Raw genomic sequence first — 18,405 nt, 5'->3', positions numbered from 1 at the left:
GAAGACAAAGGAAAAGTGTGAAAATATTCTAGTGAAAATCAATAAATTCTACATAAAATTTTATATTCTGCAAGAGAGAGGTCTTCCATCATTTAAGAATTCATATGGCCAAATGGTAACAGAAGACCAATATGAAAGATTGTTGAAGAGAGAGGCAAGGGATAGGACAAAGTTTGTTGGAATCAAGGGAGAGATTAGCAGTCAAAATCTACTTCAAATGTTAGTTGATGAACATTTCATCAGCTACGAAATCAAACACTTTTTCATATTAAAACCTTCTTATGAGAAGTATACTTATGCAGATGAATTGTACAAACAAATGGTGGATCTAATTTACACGAAAGATGAAGAATGGGAGTAGTTGGTCAAATTTCTTTAATAAATTCAGCGTATCAATGTAGCATATTAGCAACAGATCACAACTATTAAGCATTTCGAGCAACAAGAAAAGAGCAGTTTCAAATACATTGAACTTGAATGTAAAGATCAAGTGTAGTTGTAGACAATTTTGGAGCAGTTTTTTGAGCAGGTTTCTACTTTTAGTTAAAATTGGTGTTGCAAACATCTTGATAACATCCCAATTTTATCTCGAAATAATGATTTTTTGGCCTAGTCGATGTTTACTGAGTTTTACTGATATTTTGATGGTATCTTTGTTTTACCGATGTTACCAATTTTTACAGATATTTTCCCAATTTTTAGGATTTTTTGTTTTCCGGAACCTTGTTGATTTATCCCAATGTCGATGTTCACAACATTTGTTAAAATTTGTTTAAACATTATCCAAAGCTTTGGATAAATAATTCTTTGAATGTAAATCTTTTAAGAGATAAGGTATTTTGTAAAGCACTCTATATATACCTTATTTTTTAAGAAAGGGTTGATACCTAGATTATTTTTTTGTAATATTGTTGTAATACTTTCAACTTTGATATAATTAAAGGCTTTTGGTTTTCGTTCATGACAGCAATTGTGTACTTGTGAGTTCTTCTTTTAATTTCATAGTTTTTTTCTATGTATATTTTAGAATAGTATAGGACATTAGGAAGGGCTATATTGAGTATCAATCTTCCTGGCGTCCCTCTGCAAAGTTATGTTCACAACTAAGTTAGAAATTGAACACACTGTTTAATTTACTACCCAAAAATATTTAGATTTTTGCTTCTATGTTATACTTGGATATATTTGTGTTGACTATAGAGGTTCATCTATACATCTCTGCTATTATTAGATGATTAAATGTTCAGGGAGAATGTTTAGCCTTCTAAATTCCTCTCAATTCCTCACATTGATGCTTTGGCTTAGTTCTTTAGCCAAGGATTGTCTACAAAGATACAACATGGGGGATCAAGAAAACAAATTGAGAAGCACAAACATAGGTAACAACGTATTGAGAAGCAGATGTTATAACAATGGATGTTGTAAGAGAAAATGTTGTAACAACAGATGCCATAAAAACAAGTCAATATTAAATCTACTTAAAATGCTATAACATTTGATGTTGTAACACTCATTACTGTTGAAAATGTTGAAACTACTGTAAAAGTTGATGTTATAACAACTAATACTATTGAAACTACTGAAACAGTGACCATTACAGCGGATGTTGTAACAACAGATGTTGTAACAATAGATATTGTAACAATTGAGGGGGTAGAAAGCCATTTCGTCTTGATTGTCAAAGCTTTAAAGTGGGTAGTCAAAGAGGTTTTTTTCTCCCCTAACACTACACCAGCACTTAGGGGGTCAAGAAAACAAATTGAGAAGCAAAAACATAGGTAACGGTGGATTGAGAATCAAATGTTATAATAGCATATGTTTTAACAAAAGATGCCATAACAGATGTTGTAACATCGCATGTTGTAACAACAAGCCATTTCATCTTGCTTGTCAAAGCTTGAAAGTAGGCAGCCAAAGAGGTGTTTCTTACTAACTTTGCATTTGTGTTATTCTTCTTCTGAAACCTATGTAATAAAGTTATTGATTTCTTTCACTAATAGATTTATCAATGTTTTGTGAAAGTTGAGATACTTGTGAATTTTATCTAAGAAACCTTAATGAAGCAATTTGTAGTCTCTGCATTTTATTTTCTTTCATTTCATGCTCTCTGTTATAGATCTAATGCATAGGATTTTGTTTATCCCTATGCTTTAAACCTCGAATTTCTATATGTTCTTCTCTACATACTACAACGTCAATATTAAAGGTTGTAATCACAGATAAGTAGGCCAATTGAATTTAGTCAATAATTTCTCCAAAAACTAGCTCACATTGCACCTATAGGTCTATCATCACCTGCCCCACTTGTCTGATTTTTTTACAATTATTAAGGGTATGGTAGAGTTGGAATAGTGAGCAGACTTGTGTTGTAGTCTAGAATGTAGTAAGAATTTTGTTTTTAAAAATAATCAAGGTGTGTGTTAACCATACTCCCCGTAGGACTAGAAAAGGAAGTGTCCTCTAGAGTTTCAGGTCCTTTCTTTCAAACCAGGCCTTCAAAGTTCAAACAGGTTCCAACATAGGCCTACATTGTAAATGTTCCTATTCTAATAGTTATGTCCCTACATATCTACTTAATTCATTCAATATATATATCACTACAAAATAAATGTTTTAGACCTCAATACACCCTTCATCCTACCATATGGAAAATAATTGCTAAGACAAGTGTTAAGACTCAAGATCATCCCTAGTGCTAACATTCATCTTCATTTATTCTCTAGGATTTACATCACAAACTCTAGGTCTTCCTCTATTGCATCACACAAGCACTAATAACTCTCCATGAAAATTATATAGATGGAATAATGAGTATAGTGTAGACAAATAAATTCTCTTCCCTCTATACAGAGTAGGTGAGGGAGGCCAACATTGGTAAAGTGGACTAATTACACAAGCAATTTAATTTAATGCACAAGATAAGGTCTCCAAGTGAAGTGCTCTCTCTCCAAGGTATACACGTCAAGAGACCAATCCTCAGGTGGTGCACTCTCTAAGCATGGGTTGCAAGTGTCAAGTGCTCTTCATCACAAGGCTTCTTGCTTTCTAAGACAATCATCTCATGCTCCTCAACACATGTATTTTGGGTCCATAATCAATCCCATGTAATGTGATCTCAACCCAAGCATCTATAATTAATCCCATGTGATTTGTTTTATTTTATATCGGTTATGTATTACATGGTCTTGCATCCCTCCTTTGGCCTAAGGTTTTTGGCAAAGCACTTGATAAACCCATGGTTGGATATTGATTTCTAAGGACTTGATCACACTGAAACGTTGGTGATTTATGAGGGTGTTATGATTGATGGGAGCACAAAAGAACTCAAGCTACACATAAATAAACAACTCAACACAAGAAATGCAAATCGACATATTAACATAACAATATCCAAGTAAGTTATTGAAAGTTAACTAATGATACCTTATTCTCCATCTAGATAACAAAATCGAACCACTTTCTTTATTATATCATATCAAATTCCAATTGTGATGGATAATGCCCATATTGTTGCTCGTGTCAAAACATGGCATATGGACAAGTTAAAGTAATTAATATCCAATCATTTACTTTTTTGTACAAAATTAAAAAAAATATAATTTCAAATATTAAATATACTTACAAATTTTCATGTTAAGGCTTCTAAACCTGTTTGGCCACTATGATGTGTGGTACGATATTTGGAAAGCCTAGCCTTCAAAGTCATGTCCTGAAACATACACTAATTCAATTTAATTATGCACCAGTAAAATATAAAAATCATTTAATGAATTTGAAATAATCTTATGACCAAATTTAAATACTTGTATGCTCTCCTCGTCGGACTTCCTCTGTGCATATACTCTATCATATGCTTTCATGAGTTGTTTCCATCCTTTCACACTTACATCAATTACCCGTCTTTTGGCCCTTAGCTTGGGAGGAATCTATTTTATCTTTTTCATTTGGTTGCAATAGAATCTCTTGTAGTTTTGAGTCATTTGTTTTTTACTTGCTTTACTGACCAACCTGTCCCAAATTCAGTTTGCATGTCATGGATGACTGTCTTTTCAAGGTGCATGGGTATCTTTGATAATGGAAGATGTAGATGCTCTTTGAACCATTGAAGGCATGATTCCTTCAACCTATGATTAAACACTTTCCTAGCATCTGTCATTCTAATTTCCCCAGAGACAACATCATATTCTACCTTGGTTTCATATGTACCAATGCAAGATGCATAAGTACTTGTACTAGTGGTGGAATAAATTTGTGTCCTAGGGGTGGGTGGGAGAGTGGACGCCTTTGTTCCTTGCTTCTAGATCCAGGAGTTGATGGGGAATCAATCGATTCCCTTTGACAAGGTTGCTTTGGTTGGTCTATTTTAGTGCCTTTAGTACGTTCTTCCACATATTTGGAAAGCATGGACAAGTCCATACCTTCTAGTTTATTCACTACTTCTACCCCCAATATAGAAGCCATTTCCTCTTTCAGTTTCTCACTATCATGTCCCTATATATGTACAATAAAAATTTTATTTTAAAATTAGAAAAAAAAATAAACCCTAATTTCTTCTTTTATAATTTTGAAACTAAAAACTAAAAAATACAATTCAAACAAGCAATGGAAACATGTGCAAATCTATAAATTGAGTATGAAATACCTCATTCTCGCAAGAATCAAATCCCTTTGCTCATTTCCCTCTACTGTTGCTTGACATTTTTTGGCATCCTAGGGCGATTTTTTTTCCTCCACACTGTGGAAAATCCCTTCTCTTTGCTCCCTATGTTTTTCTCCCTTCCCTCTAACTATTTTAAACAACAGTAGTGCAAAATGGATGGATAAGGGTTTGATTTTTGTCTTTGGTAGGGGGTGAATGAGATGCACAAATTGATTTCGTGACTGCTAGAGGTCGAATCACACCCACAAATCAATTTTTTTTAATTAAAATCCACAACAGGGGAGGAGAGGTTCATCAATATCTTTGCCCACCATCAATAGAGATCCAATCAATTAGTTATTTGCTTTCATAGCCTCAACACATTGCTCCAATCATGGTCTGCTCCAACTCCACACAGAACTTCAAAGCTCCCTCGATTTGCAATTGGTGAGTATTAGAATGGAAATATGGTGAACGTACTACATTTTTTTGGTTGAATAGGTTGGATACACAATATGTTTATCCATTATGTGCACCAATTATAGATTGGAGGGTTTTTTTTTCGATTTGGTCTTAATTTGTATTCATTGTCATCTTTGCACTTTGCAATGTCGATGTGGGAGGCTTCCATGTTATTGTCATTTTTTATGAGGTTTAATTGAATACCAATATTGGATGTGCAATGTGCATAGGCACATGGGATATTTATAATTATTACTATATAAATATAATTATTTTATATTAATAGTAATAATTATTATTATTATTATTATTATAAATCTTAATAATTGTGGTTGATATAAATATTAATAAATATGCTTAATATGCGCTTATCAACCACATTTTCTAATGTGGTTGAGCTACTGGAATACCAATATTGGATGTGCAATGTGCATAGGCACATGGGATAAGATGAAATTTTGGTCGTTGTAAAGCCTTATAAATGGTGTTTTGACCCTGAAATGAAGGGTGTTTTATGTCATATTTTCCTAGCCCACTAATGAATTTGGTGTGATTTCAAACTTTCTAATTTTATTTTAATAGCCAATGACTCATAATGTAACAATCCACTAGTTATAGTCACATACACACATTTTCACCTTTAAAGGTTGTGTTGCTTAGTGATTATGTATACATGTGACACAAACATTTTCGATCCCGCCACTCACTCTTTACTCCTTTATAGGGTGGATGGTGGTGTTGAAAATATATCTCATCCACAAGTTAACTTATACTAATTATTATATTATATATTGAGTTCATTTAGAAGACTTAAAAATCAAAATTTGAAAATAGTATATTCTCTAACATATAGGGTCAAAGGAATATTTTTTTAAATATTCAAAAATACCTATATTTCGTGATTTAAAGTTATGGATGAAGGATTTGAATTAAGTTAAAAAATAAATAAATAAATCCATTAGTTTTCATAATCCTCATCTAAGATTTGTATCATGTCACCATATTGGGAGTAGAAATTAACAACAAGGGTACATATTGAAAATAGGGGAATTTTGGTTAGAAAGGTGCAGTGAAAACCAGTTGAGCTTAAATCGATTGTGTGTTTAGAAAATTGGATGGAGAAACAACAAAGTGCATAGATGTTATGTGAATAATGTCATTCTTGTGTATTACAGGATTGTTGAGCCCCAAAACTACCTCTCTTCCAAGCATTTTCTTAAACCCTTTCTCTTCTATTTTCCCATGTCAGTGCATCCTAAGCTATCAAAAGTTGTTACATTTTGATTTCAGGAGTGTATTTGAGTGATTTTAAAATTATATCATTGTGCGTGCTATTTGATCTAGGTTTTGTTTATCAGCTACGTAATGTAGCCACTTTCCGCAGCTAACTAGCAATTCCACAGCCATTTCCATTATTTTGTAGGTTACAGGTGTCAGTAGGAGGAATGAGACACATGGGCAGCTCAGGAATTGTCCACACATGGATGAGGTCCTATTTACTTAGCCAAATTCAGAAGGAAAGGTCCCGGTCAAAGGGAGGTCAACGGAGAGTTCTATGCCAACTAGAAATTTGTTCCTGCACATAAAAGAAGCCTGAGGCCGTTCCTGAACTCGTGGATCCATTTTTGCCACCTACATGCCATCTCCATAACGTAATCCAACATCCACCTCGCATAGATTTACTGCTCATGGCAACCGAGAGGCTGAATCCTCGATTTTGACCTATTCACGTGTCTATTGTTGAAGAAATTCCTCTGAGATACAGTTATCCATTTTCTCTATAAATATAAGTGTTTGCAACGCAGATAGGATGTTCTTGATATTGTTGTTATAGTGTTATTTTGTTGTTCTGTAACTGAGAGACATATTACTCTGTTTCATAATACAAAACTCTGTTTTTCACATGGTTGTTTGAGCATGTTTTGAAGTAACAGCGTGCTAGTCCAAAGTTGTGCAGAGGGCCCCTGCGTAGCTGAGGTCCTTCTTTTGTTTTTGTATAGTTTTCATGTATATTTTCTCTCATTCGAATTGTACATTTCTCATGTTTTGCTTATGATCTTAATCATTCTAATCTTGTACATGTTTTTGCAACTTGTCACATTTCTTACTAACACTGATAGGTGCACTTCAGAATAGGTCTTTAAGTTTGGTTATGCTCGAGCTTCTTAGTGTAATTTTTGCATCAAGTGGTGTTATTGAGACTTGCTTCCTCTGCTGAACTTTAGTTTTCAATTTCAGTTGTTTATGCTTTTACTTAGTGAGATTTGTTTACTGTTCAAGATAGTTTAGATGTCAGTTCTTCATGCTATATGATGATATTTCCGGAGCCTTTAGCTTAACCCTGTTTTAGAAGTTAATTGGCGAGATATTGTGATTATAGGTGAAGTAATTGACTTTGCTTTCATTAGTATGCAAGTAGATAGTTTAGATGTCAGTTCTTTCATGCTATATGATGATATTTCCGGAGCCTTTAGCTTAACCCCGTTTTAGAAGTTAATTGGTGAAATATTGTGATTATAGGTGAAGTAATTGGCTTTGCTTTCATTAGTGTGCAATTAGATAATTTAGATGTCAGTTCTTTCATGCTATATGATGATATTTCCATATCCTTTAGCTTAACCCCGTTTTAGAAGTTAATTGGCGAAATATTGTGATTATAGGTGAAGTAATTGGCTTTGCTTTCATTAGTGTGTAATTAGATAATTTAGATGTCATTTCTTTCATGCCATATGATGATATTTCCGGAGCCTTTAGCTTAACCCCGTTTTAGAAGTTAATTGGCGAAATGTTGTGATTATGGATGAAATCATTGACTAGTTTCCAGTTTCTTTACTTTTTGGTTTGAGTTGCAGCAGTTTATTAGATTTCAATTTTGCAATTAGGATGGACAGCAGAGATAGTAATCTCATTTTCAGTACTTCATTTTTAGTTTGGTTTATGTAGCTGCATGTTTACACTCTTATTCAAGTTCTGATTTTGTAGACAGCATGTTTTAAGATCTCTTAAGTTCAAAGTTTGGAAATTATCATAAGAAGCAAGAGAATAAACCTTGTCTTCAACTCTACATCCACACTTGATCTTTAAAAGTATTCTTAAACTTTTGCTTTAACAATAGATTAGGATTTCCATTGCATTAAACCACTTTAGGAGATCAACAGAACAAAACCCCAAAACAAGATAAAACTAAAAACAGTGAGGTAAGAAAAGGGTTGTCTAGCACATAGAGTGCACTACACTTCATCAGTTTATGACTCCGAGATTGATAACTTATGTAGCAATTTAGGACACACTAAATTGACTAAACAAGGATATAGAAGAGGCCATGAGTAGAGGACGTGGACGATGTAGACCTACTAAATCAACGAGAGGAAAGTGGGTGGCCACAGAATCATATATGGAATCTGCAGATACAATAAAGGTAGGAAGACAAATCAACCTCAACCAAAGAAGGATGGTGTTTATGAATTCACAAATGCTACAACATAGACAAGATAATGTTATATAAAATACATTGTTTTTTTCAAATTCAAAACATGATTCCCTGATTGGGGTGAGAGTAGACAATTGGATACCGTGGGATGTATGCCATGGATGTTTTTTTATGAGAAAAGACGGTGGGTGGTCATGTTTCGACCCTCACACACTTGCCATCATCTGCAAGGTGGAAATGTGCATGCAAGATATTAATGGTGAGTAGAGAGGACGATGCTACATTTCCTTTTTAGGGTTTTATGTCATGAGCTTAGAACGAGTGGGAGGTGTTGTTATTGGAATGGTTACAGGTTTGATGGAACTTCCTAGGGCACTCTTGAAGGTTCTTCACGAGACCCGCCACCTTGGTGCAGCCGATCTCATCTTCTTCCCTGTGGACAGCGACAGCAAGTATGTTCTCTTAGTGTGTTTCTCTTATCTCCTTACCCCTGCGCTTAAATTCTATTTGATAATATGTTGGCAAAGAGACTCTTAGACGATGTTTTGGGTTAGAAAGGAAATATCCCATGAAATCTGGAAGGAAAGAATTGTTTTTTCTAATGGGTTGTCTCAAAATGGTAGAATTGTCTATGTTTGTTATGGAATTTTACTTTCTTGAATGGGAATGTATTCAAGGTTTAAGCATTGGAATTTAGTCTGCATTCTATGTATGGATGATTTAGTCTTGTATCATGTTTTCTTGTTGTACCTGTTGGTCTTTAAGAGAAGGGGTCTCCTGTGAGAGGATACTCCTTAATGGATTTTGTGTTCTATCTCAAGAAGGCTCTGGGAGCCCTTGGTTGATGTGTTTGGCCTGTCTTCGCATAACCATCTCATATTCGTGGGAAAAATTTTGTTTTGTTTGCTTATCGCTCACATTTATATGGAATTTTGTTGTGATATACCTACATGTTTCAATTCTTAGTGTCTGCACCAAGTCCTTAAGCTAGTCAAATGCCTTGAGCTGGTGGTCTTGGTTTTCCATTTCAGGGTACCATATCACTCTCTTGGTCATTAGAACTACATTATGGTGCACCTTTCCTCTGGCAAAGACACCTCGACAGAAGGAAGCAGGGGGTGAAATCGATGTGATGGTCTACAGAGGGGAGGCAACCAACCCTAGCCACGTCCAGCTCGGGGTCAAGGCCGCAAGTCTACCTCTGGTCTCATTTGATAATAGGCTTAGATATATCAAATTAGCTCTCAGCCTCAGATTCGCCAGCTCATCTCTGGATGGGAAGTAGAATTAAATCAAAAGACAACTCGTGAAGACATGGATGTGGAGGAATGGAGAGATTTGGTGTTAGATCCTAGACACTCCAGAGGTTGGTCCTTGTTGGAAATAATACTGAGAGGGGGGGTGAATCAGTATTATCAGAACTATAAAACTTTTTCAATGCTCAGAAACATACACGCTACTTTCATTAAGTGAACCCGCGTGTACACGCGACTGTGTCTAATGTAATAAGCGTATACCCAGAGATCTTATAATTCAGTTAGCTTTAATCTTCTGTAAATGCATCAGAACATTATTAAGCATATTAACAGTAAACAGGTGCAGTATAACAGAACAGAACATCACACAAGAGCCACACACATGAACACCATGATATAAGGTGGAAACCCAATGTGGGTGAAAACCACCTGCTGCAATTCGTCTCTTTCTTCTTTAATGAGAAACTTCTTTTACAATGTACTGGTGCAGTCCTTTACCAGTACGCAGGCTACAACCTGCAGAGGGCTACAACCCTCTCTCATTTTCCAACTACTTCTGGAAGGGAGCTACAACCCCCTCAGCTCTTGTACTAGCTGATCCATTTACTAGTACGTAGGTGCTGACCCTACAACCTTCAGGGACCACGTTTCATCAATTTTCAGACTGGATCCAAGAGTACAAAACAAACATTACTGCAATACAATCATCAACTTATACTTGCATCATAATTCATTAAACAACCCAATACTGAATCACTGAAACCCTGTCATCAAGAACACAGGACCCAAACCAGAGCCCAGAACTCTACAACAACCACCAGAATCAGCAGCAACCTGAAATATCAAATCTTATTATGCATACGCTACTTCACTGTACCAAAACCGCGTGTATACGCGCTTTCACCAAGGGCAACCCGCATGCAGATCTAGAAATAGTTTCTTATGCCTTCGCTGTCAGATCCGACCCTTGCCAAGCGTCCCGAACAGATAAACAGTAATACCAGATCTTCTCACTTCGTCAGACACACATTGCTTGCACAACTTGCCTAATGATCTTCTCCTTATATAGCCTTAGGCCTTGTTCAATACCAAGAGCCAAAACCATAGTAACCCAATACCATCAGCCTCAAAACGAGGGATCGACACGCCCGTCGAGACACCATGGTCCGAAACCATAGGTACAACTTCCAAGGACTAACCGCCACGGACCAAAGGTACTTTTCCACATACACGCTCTTTTACTGAAGCCAACCTGCGTGTACACGCGACTTGGGCTTAATGAAACTGTGTGTATGAACTTTCTTGGCCTGCTGTACTAAGATCTGTCTTCTGATTAAGTTGCCATCACCTGTACCAACCTCTGAGCACCTGTACAAACCTCTGAGTGAGTTGCCATCAAGGACAACACTTGAATCATAATGCCAACAATCTCCCCCTTTGGACTTGATGGCAACCACCACACCAAGTCACTCTCCCCCTTTGACATCAAGGGCAAAGGGCGGACCAAGATATTCTCTTCTTTGGTATACCTTCTACTGTCCACACTGCTGACCATACTCCCCCTGAGTACATGCTGAAGTTTCTGATTTGGCTCCCCCTTCGTATATGCCAAGTTGTATCAATCCATCCATGCTCCCCCTGAGCAGATGCAGGTTCTAAGACCAGCCATTCAGATCTGTATCATAAGCATCAGCCTGCAATACTATTCCTTTGATCAAACAATAAGATGTATCATTTAGTTTCATCAGCAACTTCTAACCATAATGCCAACAATGAATTATTTGAAGTATATGCTCCCCCTAAATGTGAGCCAACCATAACTGAACCATCTCCTGAGTCTGTTCTGCTCCCCCTGAGCCTGAGCCAACCATGACTGAACCTGGGTCTGTTCTGCTGCCCTTTCTTCATATACACGACTTTGCAGCCTGTAACTCGCGTATATACGCGACTTGTCTTCGTTATACCAGCGTATGCAAGATGGAATACTGAATTTCATCACTTTCAGATTCCCCTGTGTCTGTTATGTCCGCTGTCTGAATTATGCCACACCTTTCTATCTCTGTCTTCTTCAATTCCTGCAACTGTGATGATGTATGGTCCTCTTGTCTTGAATTTTGAAATCTGCTCTTGCATTCCCTTGCTTTATGCCCATAGTTGTTGCATGTATAACACCTTACATTTTTCATGTTCCTTCTATCACAATCAATTGCTTTGTGTCCATATGCATTGCAGGAAAAGCAAAATCCTCTGAAATACCTGGGATGCAATGATCTTTCTTGAACCATTCTACTTCTACATCTGGCTGCAACATGTCCAAGATTATGACATACATAACATTCAACATTATTTAGTGGAGGAAATAATCGTCTATCACGTCCATAGTTAGGAGTAAAGGATCTTCCTTGAGGAATTTCTTTCCTTGGTTGTTCCTTGTTGAGCATTTCAGATTTCTCATTAGAGTTTCTTGCCTCACCTTGTGAACTAGATTCACCTTCAACATATTCATGAAAACCAAGACCAGTCTTGATAGCAGGAGACCTTTGACTATTAAGAATATCATCCAAGACTTTAGTACTATCTTGAAATCGTAAAAGCTTATCCTTTTCTTCTATTTTACCTTTCAAGATATTTACCTCAACTTGATGTTGTTCTTCCTTTTTCAGATATTGATTCCTTAGGTCTTCTTCAGCTTTTCTTCCTTCTTCCATTTGTCGCTTTAGTTTGGTCACTTCATGTTCTTGATCTTCAAGATCTTCTCTGTTCTGTTCTCTTGATTTTTTAAGATCTTCTTTTAGAGAGAGGATCTTTGATTCAAGTCTCTGAATAGTTGTACTCTGATCCTTTACTATATCCTGCAATTGCTCCCTTACCCTGATTTCTGTCTCCAATTGTTCTTTTAATTTGGCAACTTCTTCAGTTTCTGCATTCTTCTCTTCATGTGCCATGAGACTTTTAATATCTTCGCTATTATTGGATGAAGCATTCTTCTTCTTATGTGCCATGAGACTTCTAATATCTTCACTATCATTGAATGAACTTTTAATATGGGTATAATAGCTTCTACCATCTTCTTCAGATATCTTTCCTTTGTTATGAGGACATCTAGCAGCATAGTGACCAACTCTACCACATAGAAAACATTTGAAAGGTAGCTTACCTTTGAACCGTCCAATTCCCTGTTCAAGATTCTTGACAAAATTTACCTCATCTTCTTCCTCTGACACTTCGAATGCGGCCTCTGGTGGTACCTCTTGTCGCATTTCAAAAGCAGTTAAGATCCCGTGAAGCTGTGACATGGTGATTTTCTGCACATTCTCCTTTTCTTCTATGGCAGATACTTTAGAATCAAATTTAGTAGACAGAGATCTCAAAACCTTTTCAACTAAGACAACTTCCTCAAATTCTTCACCCAGATCCCTCATACAATTCACAATCTCATCCATACGCAGGAAATAATTAGCTATGCTTTCATTACTACGCATCTTAAGAGTTTCATACCGGATTCTGAGAGTTTGAAGCTTTGCTCTTTTTACCTGATCATCTCCTTCGTAGCTTGTAACGATTTTGTCCCATATTTCCTTAGCTGATTTGAAATGCATGATCTTCATAAATTCTGATTGAGTCAAACTACTCAATAGGACAGTAACAGCTTTGGCATTGAGCTCATATTGCTTTTTCTCTGCTGGATCTGTAGGAGTTGCTGATGGGAATTTGTATCCTCCTTCTACGATTCCCCAAACTTCTGCTCCAAGTGATTGTAGATATGCAGTGGTTCTTATCTTCTAGTGAGTAAAATTGTTCCCGTCAAAGACTGGTGGCCTGATGTGTGCCTCTCTTTCTGGATTAGCCATTCTGATGGATCTTTTCCTTCAAGCGACCAAGCTTCCTGTGAAGGACCTGCTCTGATTCCAATTGTTGGAAATAATATCGAGAGGGGGGGTGAATCAGTATTATCAGAACTATAAAACTTTTTCAATGCTCAGAAACATACACGCTACTTTCATTAAGTGAACCCGCGTGTACACGCGACTGTGTCTAATGCAACAAGCGTATACCCAGAGATCTTATAATTCAGTTAGCTTTAATCTTCTGTAAATGCATCAGAACATTATTAAGCATATTAACAGTAAACAGGTGCAGTATAACAGAACAGAACATCACACAAGAGCCACACACATGAACACCATGATATAAGGTGGAAACCCAATGTGGGTGAAAACCACCTGCTGCAATTCGTCTCTTTCTTCTTTAATGAGAAACTTCTTTTACAATGTACTGGTGCAGTCCTTTACCAGTACGTAGGCTACAACCTGCAGAGGGCTACAACCCTCTCTCGTTTTCCAACTACTTCTGGAAGGGAGCTACAACCCCCTCAGCTCTTGTACTAGCTGATCCATTTACTAGTACGTAGGTGCTGACCCTACAACCTTCAGGGACCACGTTTCATCAATTTTCAGACTGGATCCAAGAGTACAAAACAAACATTACTACAATACAATCGTCAACTTATACTTGCATCATAATTCATTAAACAACCCAATACTGAATCACTGAAACCCTGTCATCAAGAACACAGAACCCAAACCAGAGCCCAGAACTCTGCAACAACCACCAGAATCAGCAGCAACCTGAAATATCAAATCTTATTATGCATACGCTACTTCACTGTACCAAAACCGCGTGTATACGCGCTTTCACCAAGGGCAACCCGCGTGCAGATCTAGAAATAGTTTCTTATGCCTTCGCTGTCAGATCCGACCCTTGCCAAGCGTCCCGAACAGATAAACAGTAATACCAGATCTTCTCACTTCGTCAGACACACATTGCTTGCACAACTTGCCTAATGATCTTCTCCTTATATAGCCTTAGGCCTTGTTCAATACCAAGAGCCAAAACCATAGTAACCCAATACCATCAGCCTCAAAACGAGGGATCGACACGCCCGTCGAGACACCATGGTCCGAAACCATAGGCACAACTTCCAAGGACTAACCACCACGGACCAAAGGTACTTTTCCACATACACGCTCTTTTACTGAAGCCAACCTGCGTGTACACGCGACTTGGGCTTAATGAACCTGCGTGTATGAACTTTCTTGGCCTGCTGTACTAAGATCTGTCTTCTGATTAAGTTGCCATCACCTGTACCAACCTCTGAGCACCTGTACAAACCTCTGAGTGAGTTGCCATCAAGGACAACACTTGAATCATAATGCCAACAGTCCTTGCGTTATAAACAAATTTTCTATCTATATTGGTCGATAAATATTATAGTGGCAAGAGCCTTGATGACTCCTTTAGCTAGACCATCCAAAACTGATCCTAGACTCTAAGAAATTCATAATGAATTTCAGCGCATATAATTCCAGATTCAACAACATAATGCCCACCTCAGCCGCATAGAAAAGCATATTCCTTGTCTTCCTCAAACGGAATTACCTTGTTCGAGTGCGAAAGATACAACACTTGTGGACTCTTCTGATGAGTAGTAGTATGATGTACACAATTTGGTTTTTAATTTTTTCTTTGCATAGATGAAGGCTTTGGAGACTTTGATTTTATGTCTTAGTTATCTAGATACTAGGAGAATTAAGGATAATTAGACATATATAGTTATGTTAAATAGTCTCAAAATATTTTATTTTTGGATGGCTTTAATGCAATAAGGTGGCCAACAGACCTGGTTTCCCAATGGGTAGGTTGAGGCCACATCACCATTTGAATGTGGATGTAACCTGCTCTTTTTGATGAAAATGGATGAAAAAGGTGTTGCCAAGCTTACAAAAAAAAAAAAACCAAAATATGATATCAATATGTCAAATATATGAGTAAAGTGAGGCTTTGTGTTGGATAGCATATTGGTTGAAATGATATAATTGGTGTACTAAACATCATTGACTATGTTACATATTATAGGGGCAACATGAAGCCATGAAAACATATCCTGTCATATTAAATAAGGACACAACAAATGTCGCAGGACATTAGGTAATTATCAAATTTTGACTTAACTTAGGAAGCATTTTGTGATATGTCAATCCTTTTTCACAGTATTATTAGAATTTATAGTGTATTATACAACCTTGAAATAAATTAATGCATGTTTTTGATATTTCAGATGGAGATTGGAACAAAGTGGGTGGAAAAGGATTTGAAAATGGATACTTCAGACACAACAAATAATTGCACTGAAAAAAAGGTTGGTCAAGACTATATTACATGGGATGGGATTTGTTAAGCAATATTTGATTATATTTTTTTGAAATTGATACATTTGTGATTTATCCAATTATTTCCAAACATTAAATAATGGTTGTGTTTGTCAATAAGTAGAAGATGATGATGAAAGAATGACTACTAATACCCAAGTTGATCTAACTAGGCTATTAAGATTTGGACGGGATGATCCAAACCATCCTTTAAACCATACTAGGGAAAAAAATCATATTTAAAGAGAACTCTACCACCTGAGAAATTTGAACAGTTGATGAGATTCGCATACACTTATGACTGCAATATGCTACCATCTAACAGCCTTAATGATGATGAGCATGATAGTGAAAATTCAATGCATGAAGAAGGATTGAATGATATGCTTAAAAGTTTCTTTGGGGATGGAAACAATAATGACAATAATTATCATATGGTTGATAGTAATGATGACAACAGGGGTAATTACCACCAACATAATGTTGATGATAACAACATGCTGAAAGACTCCATCAAGCAAGCAGCAAAGACACCTGTGTTCAAATCAAGTGAAAGTAGAACCTAAAAACTAGCATGCACATTAATATTATTAGAAATCAAGTCATTATTTGGTTGGTCAAACAAATGATTCACCACCTTATTGAAGTGAGTTGAAATCTATTTCTTACAATGCATTGTCAATTGGTCTACGTAATTCGTAAACATTCATCAACTTCGTTTATATTACTTTAAGGAGATCTTAAAACCATATTTTATATATGAATAGTCATAATATAGATTGACATATCAAATATGTTCATCATAAGTCAAACATTCAATTGATGTAATCTTTGGCAATCTTACAAGGCACTAATAACTAAAATATTTCCTGAAGAGAATGTGTTGCCATCGACTTGCAAAGAGGCACGTCAATTGTTGGTTGAGTTGGGGATTGAATATAGAAAATTCATTCATGTGAAAATGATTGCATTGTATACATAAATAAATATCAAGACAAGGTATAATGCCATGTATGCAAAAAGAATATATATCGTACAAATGTACAAGGACCTATAGTTCCAAAGAAGGTTTTACTTCACATGTCAATTATACCTAGACTTCAACGGATGTTTTGTTGCAAGTCACTTGCACAATTGATGCACTGGCATGCAAATAATAGGATTAAAGATGGTATCATGTGAATTCCAGCTGACTCCAAAGCATTGAAACACATAGAGGAAAAATGGCCAACAAAATTCAAATATGAACCCTGTAGTATCATGTTTGGTCTTGAAATTGATGGAGTTTGCCTATTCTCTTTCAAGAGCTCAAATTGCAGTGTTTGGCCAGTCGGGTTGATAGTATACAATATTCCCCCATGGAAAAGTGTTAGAAAGGAGCACCTTATACTGACTCTCATTGTTCCAAGAAAACATCAATTTAAAACCATGGATGTTTATCTTGCGTCTTTTATTGTTGAGATGCAATTGTTATGGAAAGGCATAAGAATGTATGACATATCACGTCCTCCATCAAATAGGTCCTTAATGTTGTATGGTGTCCTATGTTGGACTATTCATGATTTCCCGAGACTTGGTTGTTGTTCCGATAAGATAAATTTTTTTACCTATTTACACTTATAATTTATTGTAATCCCAACTTTCATACTTAGTTTTGAAATATTATTTTGATTTTATTAACCTTATTGAATTGCAAGGCTTCAAACAAAGGGGATATTTGTGTGTCCAATATGTGCTGAATAATTTTGAGGGTAGTATTCTAAAGATATTCATAAATTTATTTATGCAAACAACAGGGTTTTTCTACCACCAGATCATAGGTTTAGAAACTTCCATAAGAATCAATTTGATGGAAAAGTTGAAAATAGAAGCCCTCCCATGATTATGTGTCCAGCTGATTGTCTTAAGAAGTATGAAGATTTTGAATTGAAATCTTGGCATAATTTTTTTGATGGGGGTGATTCTATTGAAGAACTAGAACAAGTTGTAATTAAGATGCTAGAAGGGATGAAAAGGAAATCCATATTTTATGAGCTCCCATATTGGAAGGATCTATTAATATCTCACCTATTAAATCCCATGCACGTCTTAAAAAATGTCCCAAGTTTAATTTTTCGACATATATCAGGAAAAGAGAAGGACACCTTGTCTTCGAGGAAAGATATTTCTCTTCTACATACCAAATTTGATAGAAAACATTTGTAGCCAAACAGGGAAAATGAAAAATATGCAGAAGCTCCATCGATTTTGAAAAAGAAAGAGCTAGACCAACTAAAAATTCCATACGTTCAATAAGGATGCCTATTGGCTATGGGTCATCATTAAATAAAGCTTTTACAGTTGATGGACATATCACATGATTTTCATAATTTTATGAAGGTATTAGATATCATCATTTAACATTTATTG

Source organism: Pinus tabuliformis, chromosome 6 (assembly GCF_031772625.1).
Source record: "Pinus tabuliformis cultivar Carrire ecotype Pingquan chromosome 6, CPIR1, whole genome shotgun sequence".
In the NCBI taxonomy this organism is placed as follows: Eukaryota; Viridiplantae; Streptophyta; class Pinopsida; order Pinales; family Pinaceae; genus Pinus; species Pinus tabuliformis.
This window is presented reverse-complemented; position numbering follows the sequence as displayed.